The sequence below is a fragment of the Pygocentrus nattereri genome, chromosome 10 (genome assembly GCF_015220715.1).
Source record: "Pygocentrus nattereri isolate fPygNat1 chromosome 10, fPygNat1.pri, whole genome shotgun sequence".
Taxonomy (NCBI): domain Eukaryota; kingdom Metazoa; phylum Chordata; class Actinopteri; order Characiformes; family Serrasalmidae; genus Pygocentrus; species Pygocentrus nattereri.
The window spans coordinates 21214252-21222718 of NC_051220.1; the positions used below are offsets into that span (position 1 = coordinate 21214252).

Genomic DNA, 8467 nt, shown 5'->3' on the forward strand with positions numbered 1-8467 from the left:
ACATGAATACTTTGATACTGTGGACATATCTGGTTTCATAGCTGTTCCTTTTCACAAAATCCAGCGTTTATTTGATAAAGTGAAACGTTTTTTTTAGTTTAATATTAGACATGGGTTCATGTATAGCACAACCACAACTACAGTAATACACAAGTCTTAGAAATACCCCACAAAGACAGAAATACAGCATACCGTGTTGGAGCTTTTACACTGGCACCCTGAGGCTTTTGTTAAATGTCAACATGAACTGTGTCAAAGGAGGACAGAAGAGCATAAGCAGTCTCCCTGCTACATGGAATTTTACCCGGTGTGATGGAAGAGGAAGAAAGTGTGCTCACAATGTGGCTTTCTCTACAGGGTTAAGGCTTATCAGCTCAGTCCTAGACTCACCGGCCCCGATTTCTGCATTTCTCAGGCAATCTGCAAGAAATAAGCTACTTTTCAAAGTCACGCGGTAAAAGGGAGCCCATTTAGAGTGTGTGCAGAATGCTGTATGGAAGCAAAGATGAGAGAATAATGGAAATGGCAGCGAAACCATGGCAGAGGAGGAGTAACCTTGACCGCAGAATCTTCAAGGGCTGTCGGAGTGGGTTGGCGCCACATGTGAGAGGCGCTCTGATTGCACTGACAACAACAAGCTGCTAGATTTGTGTGTGTGTGTATGTGTGTGTGTGTGTGTGTTCGTGCGTGGCAGCTCCTTTGGTGTTTTGTTGGTAAAGAGGGAGGATCTAAGGCCTCAGGTAAGACAAATACAAATTCCAACGGGTGCCAGCAGCACCTGCTCGATTTACATTTGCTAATTGCAAAGGAATCAAAAAGAAAGCATGAGAAAAGGCAAATATTTTCATCAATACCTCATAGTGCACACGCAACACCTATCTGAGGAATGCTTTTTAGGTATTGACTTCCTGGCCCACGTCAGCAAGCACACACTCAAGGCTTTCTGGGTCAGTATCACTTTTCAGATTACTGTTGCATAGAAATGGTTTATGAATGGTCAGAGGTATTCTACCCTCTGTATCTGCTGATCTGTTTCTCGATGGCATTATATAAAGAAAAAGCAAAAAACTGGCTATTTATGGCTCATGATGCATCTTCAAGGCTTACGCCATCATAACATATAACCAATCAGTGGTGGACAAAGTACAAAAACCATATACTTGAGTTAAAGTAGAGACACCCAAGGTAAAATATTACTTTAGTAAAAGTAGATGTTCCTCCACTTGAGTAAAAGTACAAAAGTATTTGCCTTCAAATGTACTTAAATATCAAAAGTAAAAGTACAAAAAAATTAATTAAGTTAAACTTGTAACTAAGTTGCAATTAAGTTTAATAAAACCTTAAACACAGGTTCACAAATGTGTTTTCCTTTACTGTATTGTACCTGTAGGTCTCTGTTCATAAACATAAAATAGTAAAAACAAATTTGCTATAAAATGAAATTGTTGTAAAATGAAAGTGTTTGTATAAATTCAGAAAAAAAACATCAGTCACAACTGCATATGTGTACAAATTTCTATAGTGTGGTCTATTTATTCAAGGTTAGGTTAGTTCCATCATTTATGTTTGAATAGACCCTCCCAAAATTTTACATCGTTGTGCTGATGCTGTGCTGTGCTGATGCTGTGCTGAACTGTGACTGTGTGATATGTGACTTGCACTGGGTCATTATGTCAAAACAAGCTCAAAACAAAGTGCGTGTTTTTCCCTGATAGGTGTTCTTGCTTTGCACTTCTTTTGTTTTGACATGTTAAGTTTTTTTATACACAGATAAACCAAAAGGAACAACAGATTTTGAATAATGTAGAGGAGTACGATATGTGACTGAAATGTAGTGGAGTGAAAGTGCTTCAGTAAAGTACAGATACATGAAAAGACTACTTAAGTAAAGTAACGAATTACATTTATTTAGTTACTGTCCACCACTGTAACCAATACATCACACACAGTTGTAAGTAAAAGTTTGAACATTCTCATTAAGATAACATGTTTTGTTAATTTCCTAAGTAAAAATAATTTACTCCCTTAAAATCCCAGACTTGTTACATACTGAGGATTATTATTCAGTAATCACAAAGTTGAGACCCCTAACAACCACGCAAGACCTGGTAAAGCAATAAAAGCATCACCATCAGATTAACAGCACTTAAAGCTTTCATCTCTCACAAAACATCAAGCTCCACTCTTGCTTCCGATCTGAATAAATCCACAAGTGTTTCTGACCATTCTTCCAGACGTCAAGATGCTGTTTCTGAGAAAAAGAAATATAAAAATAGCAAAGAAGCTTTAGTTGTTGCTCACAGAACAGTTGACTGACCGCCCCAGGGTCCAGACCTCAACATCAGTGAATGTGATTGGGAATATTTGGATTCTGAAAAGCAGAAAATGCAACCAACTTTGGACTAAACTTAAAGACTAAACTTTGGAGGTGTGGAAAAATATCCCTGCAGATTTCAAAGAAAAACTGAAAGCAAGTATGGATTCAGGACATCCTAATATCTGATATTCTACTTAGGGATGTAGGCTTATGTGTCATGTTCTTTGTAATGATATGCTTTAAGCTTTTTGATGGACTGAAAATTAAATAAACACTGGTCTAAGAGTTTTGCACAGTGCTACACATTAACAAAAAATCTAAATGTGCTTCCAAAAGCGGTTGTTCTATTTTATTTTACTTATAAATTATTATTTTATAAGAACTATTTATGTTTAACGATGTTCACTAACTACTATGAATTACTTGGTGGCCACTATTAAAATATATTGAGGAATTGAAGTGTGGGGCCACATATGGACTCTTGTGGTTTATTGTTCATAGATGAGTTTCTAAGGCATCATAAATGATCTGAGCATTTTGTTGGCTTTCAAAAACTTGGCTTGAGCTGGTTAGCCAGGTCATATCCTGACACCTAAACCCCAGAGCCCTAGAGAGAAGTGAGCTAAAAACAACACCTGCGCTGGGTGAAGTCACAGCCTTGATGGCATACCAATCACCTGGGACAAAATCTTCCCAGGCTTGGCTTGTTCCCCCACCTACCCTCGCTTCCACCCCCACCTATCTCTCTCTCTCTCTCTCTCTCTCTCTGCCCCTGGCTCCATTACTCCTCTCTCAACCTGAGGTCCCACAAAAAGTGTTTTGTTGTCCATGGCTCGGGTTGCGCGGTGCTCCTGGAGTGACAAACCTCTCAACAATAGTGAGAGCAAAAGGGAGAGTGTGTGTGTGTGTGGGGGGGGGGGGGGGGGGGGGGGTGTTTATAAGGGGGGTTCAGAAGTCTCAGGTGACAGGCAAGCATTGCCGTTTAGAGCCGGAGTGGAGCTGGGCGGGGCAGGAGCTGCGACGGCTGTTTGGGAAGGACGAAGAGTCGGCTTTGATTAGCACTGATAACAGAGCATGGCTGTGCAGGTAAAAGTGAACATGCGGAGAACAGCTGGGATTCACGTTGCTTTCAGAGCGAGGAGGAGTTTGGCTGATGGGGACAGCAGACTCAGAATCACACACATCTGCATACCCAACATCCCCTTTCACAAACAGATTGAAAAAAAGCTAAGAATTTGATTAATTTGTATAAACAGCGTATTAAAAAACATTAACATCACCCACCTTACCAGTACATTTGTTAACCCCTTACTTTTTACCCAGCCTCTGCTTAATGAGTAAAATGCTTTAAAGCCCATTATTGAATAACTACTAAAATGTTTTGGTAGCTTCTATGTAACATTTAAGAATATTATGTAGTTATCAGAGTTAGGACCTGAAATCTGGAGCCACTCAAGGTTCCTTGATGTTGAAGGGGTTAATGTGCACATGACTAAGTCAAGGAAACCTGCCTGGCTGTTTTTTCAAGCATGTCATGTGTTATTTTGTTTCAGTAGCTCTAACTACATTCACACAAAAGAAGAAGACAGTGCCTCTCATCAATTTTAGTCACAAATTGAGGCAGAGGCTGCCAACAGAAGCAGGGCTTGGTGTAAGAGACACCTGACAATAGGTGAGACGTGTTACCCTGTCAGATGTCTTTGGCATGGTCTCCTGTTCCCTGAGGTGACAACACCTGCGAGTTCAAATCCCCATCGCTCCTCACTCTCACGCTAAGCTCTGCTGCAAAGGAGGTTTCTGCCCAGTTTACATAGAGAGGTGGGGGTGGGTTGTGGCAGAGACACAGTCGCTCCTTATTCTTGACACTTGTCACTCAGCACGTTTTCAGGGTGAATAACATGAAACTCAAAGTGGATTTGTCTGTGTAGGCCTTGGACAGCCTGGCATAGTAGAAGTGCAACAGACCAGTCTTGATATGAATACAGGCCTGCAGACTGCTGACTGTCAAAAAACAATTACACAACTTTCTGTTTCGAAGACATGTTTTGTGTCTGTTTAGTTTACTTTAGTTTTGTGCTGAAGCTACAAGTATAATGTAGTTAACAGGTTGTGAAAGCCTATGCGGTCCTGACACATATCTATTCACCTTATTCTCCTGTCCCATTTAACCTGTTAACTGTTGCCCCATTTTTGCCTGAAACAACATAGACAAAGTAAAAGCAATACTGTTCCCACATATTTTGGCCTACTGTCATGATCTTAGTCTCATTTGAAAGGTAACACTCTGATTAGAAGAATTGTATGAAATACCGACATAGAGTAACAGAGAGTAGAATGGAGGTGTTTATTTTGGCCTGACTCATAAACCTCTAAATTGATCTCTGATTCTTGCTGTGATATGAAGACCACATGTTTTGGTTTATGATTTGTCTGTGGATAGTGGCAAAGCTTTGAAGGTAAGGACCCAAGAATTTGCTAGCAGTTCTTGTGGTGCAAATAAGACATTCGGCATTGCTGTGAATTATGGATCATAAAATGGTTTCTGGATCCTGAAATTTCAAACTTTCTAACAATATATTGTGTTACTGTATTGCTGAACAATTTCATGCAAAAAAATGATGTATAAAAAAGAGAAGTGATCATTTTGACAGAAGTGTGGCGGTAACGTTGCTGTGATCTAGAAGAGTTTAAGTGACTTACGGACAGGGAAGACAGACTGTCAATAACCTCCTGATATAACAGTGTGGGGAAAAAACCAATTCCAATTGATCTTATTGTTGGGATGCTTGAATACAATCAATCTATTTGTCAACAGAAGTATGAAACTGCGTGAGATTCATAGCCTACATATTCATAGCCTACAACAGTTAGTTGTAATAAAGTCTTGTCATTTCATTACATTTCATTTTTTTCATTGATTTCATTCATTCATTTTATTATTTTACACTGAAAGTCATTACAGTCCCAAAACAAAAAAGGAAAGGATTTATGAAGACGTCTGTTCAATGGCTTAAGTTTTTTGAACTAGCACTATGATAATGTTCCTCATATGTCCACCATGGTCCACCTTGTAGCGGAGATTTAGTCAGCTGTAGTTAGCTCTAGGAATAAAAGATTCAGGATTCAACATTCAATATCTCTTGTTTTCTACTGCTTATTTAGTAGTTTACTTGCAGTAAGGTAATGGTAATGAGTGCATGTTCCAATGAACATCATACAAATATGGACAAAAGTAAAATTTCAGTTGGCTGCTACACATGAGAGGGTGCTATACCATGAGATATTGGCGTTGATGTGCTGCAGTCGTAAGCATGAGGTTAAAAACTAATTGCAATTATACAACACTTTGATTATTGATTATGTTTATTAGAGTTCAAACCAATTATGTCACACAAACTGATTAACAAGACACAATGCAAATGGGGCAGAGTTCTGGCACTAGCATCTCGTGTAAACAGCTTCACTGATAGCAATGGGAGCTTTGTGGTTTTGATGATGTTGCCTGCTTGTGTCACTTGCTGTTATTATAGTTCTTTACAGGAACTCTGTTATTTGTGAAAAAATTTAAGGCTGTTACTATTTTAGCAGCTACTTACAGGTAAATAATGTAGCCTGCACCTTGACTACATTAGCCTTACAGTAGCTCTAGAGCACAACTACATTTGTGGTAATGAGAACATCATAAATAGCCTTTTATGGTCAAACTATCGCTTTAAGGTACTCTCACTCAAGCACAAATATCAGGACAAATACATGCTGAACCTCCCCCCATCCAGCAGCAGTAAAAGCCTTTTTTGCTGCTGATGGCTCTGTGCATCCCAGAGCAGGTCTCATGTGCCTGTGGTGGTTGGTAGGAGAGCTCCAAACAGTGAGGAGCTAAATGAGGAGAGCTGCAGCACCTGAGGCCTGGGGGCCGGGAGTCTGCAGCCTGGAGGCTTGTTCTTCCCCGCCAGCCGAACAGGCTGGAGCTTATCACCAATCTCCCCTGCTGTTAGCCACCTTGTCCAGTCCAGAGTGCTGCCTCATGCATACATACATAGTCTATTTTTAAAAATAGAGGTGCAAAAAGTGGGTCTTCAGAGGATTGCCATAGAAGAGCCTTTCAGTTCAGTGGTTTCCTTTGAGCTTCTTCCCTTGAAAGGTTTCTTCTAGACCCAAAAGTGATCTTGAGAAAATGCTCTAAATAATTATTTTTGGCACCTGTAATTGTCATGTAATGAGAACTGAAAGTGGTAAATCAGCTGCACCAATTTTGGAATGTTAGAATTTATAATCATTTATTTGAATTTTCTTTTTGTCTGCATTCATTTTTTCAAATTTATGTAATATGATTTTATTTGAGAGAGTAACATTTTAATGTATACATTTTATTTTCTATGTTATAAATAGTCTCTCAAATATAATGTCGTATTGAACATTCACTCTTGGTGTGCTATTTGTTATTTGATGCATGTGGTGAAATCTGCTGCTACAGCTCCTGTAATATGCCCTCCAGATTCCACTCATTCAGCTCTTTTAATGTCCACAGCACAATTGATAATACATGCAAAACAAGCTAGTGAGCGAAATGCTAACAGAAACTTTTTTTGTGGGGACATTTCAGCAATGCTAACTTGTGTTAAATGTGTGAAATTATTCTTCACTGGACTGGTACCAGTAACTGATTTCCATAGACCCGTTTGTCATTGTCACTCTGATAGGCCTCTTACAGTCATTGGTTATCCCGGGTTAATCTAACTGCTTTTGTCCAATGATAGGCTGGTTTCTTTTTCTCAACAATCAATATTGTATATCAGTTGTAAAATCTTATCCTTATTTATATTGTTCTTGTTGTGTTATTGTTTCACTGTTTGGTGTCAGCGAGTCTTGGATCCTTCCTAGGTTTCTTCCTCTTGCTTTTTTCTTGTCATTTCAGTCTCCGTTTATTCCCACCCTAATAAATCTACATTTCCACTCCCATTTAGCCCAAAATTTCTTGAGGTTGTCTCCAAATGTTCTCTTTATGAGATTATGTCAGGTTCCACAAAACTATTGCATAAATAGCTCCTCCAGCTACATTCATATATTCAGTGTATTATTATATTGTATAATTCTGAGTCATACCAAAATAATAGTGACCAAATTTAATCATTGCAAGGCAGAGAATTACACACACAGCCAGAACACACAATAAACACAAGAATCAACACAGTACAATACAAACACACACACACACACATATGCATGTTGATTATGAGCTTCCCAACCTCTCTACAACAATAAAACAAGAAATGAACTGCAGCAGTGCTAAACTCTCTGAAACTGCTCTCGTTTTCCCAGAGCAGCAGTGCCGGTCTTGTCTTCATGAGTAACTAGACCAGTTCCTCTTCAAGAGCTAATACTTAACCAAGACCCACTAAACATTGACTCAGGGATCAGCACCCAATTAATGAGTAATTTCGCTGTGAAAGATGTCCTGACATTCAAACTGTGGCTGTTTCATATCTGAACAGTATCTCTTAATGTCTGAAAACAAGCCACAGCATTGGGTGCAGGGCCAAAAAGGAACATAGATTAATGATTGTTTTTAGCACCTGAAAAAATTGCTGCAGTTAAACTGTAGTTAAATTATAAAGAAACTGAATATAAATCATTGCTGTCATATCAAAACCACTCAGGACAAACGGTTCAATAGAAACAGTCTAAAACTTATGTTAAAGTTAAGAAAATGTTTTATGTCACTCTTAAAAAGAAGGTGCTTTGTTATAGATACACCAAAGCACTGAATGTGTCAGTGTGAAAAACTTTCTAAACTTTTAAATAACCTTTTTATAATTTTTAGATTTAACGGGTCTTTTACATTATGTGAAGAAACTTTAAAAAGGTTCTTCACACTCATCTCATTTACGAACCTGTTAGAACCATTTTAGAACCTGTTTTGATAGGGTTCTTGTACAATGTTACTATTTTGGAGATCATCAATTAAAAATGTGATGCTGGACCTTCCTCAAAATTCTTAGCTGACTAACAGCGTTTTTTTTGTTTTTTTTTTTATAAAGAAGGTTCTGGCACATCTCTCTCTAAGCTACTGTCTCACAGCTACTTCATTACTTCATTATTAGTGAAGATTTTCCCGTCACGACAGCAGGACATAGTTTCACTCTCATACTG

The 8467-nt window shown here is 38.6% G+C and overlaps 1 long non-coding RNA gene across 1 annotated transcript in view; it reads left to right on the forward strand.

Moving 5' to 3' along the window:
* Positions 1-517: 517 nt before the first annotated feature.
* LOC108425595 overlaps positions 518-8467 on the forward strand; it is a 10029-nt gene continuing 2079 nt past the window's right edge. The window contains exon 1 of the long non-coding RNA XR_001857717.2: positions 518-603. This is a non-coding gene — a long non-coding RNA (uncharacterized LOC108425595). The remainder of the gene's footprint in view (positions 604-8467) is intronic.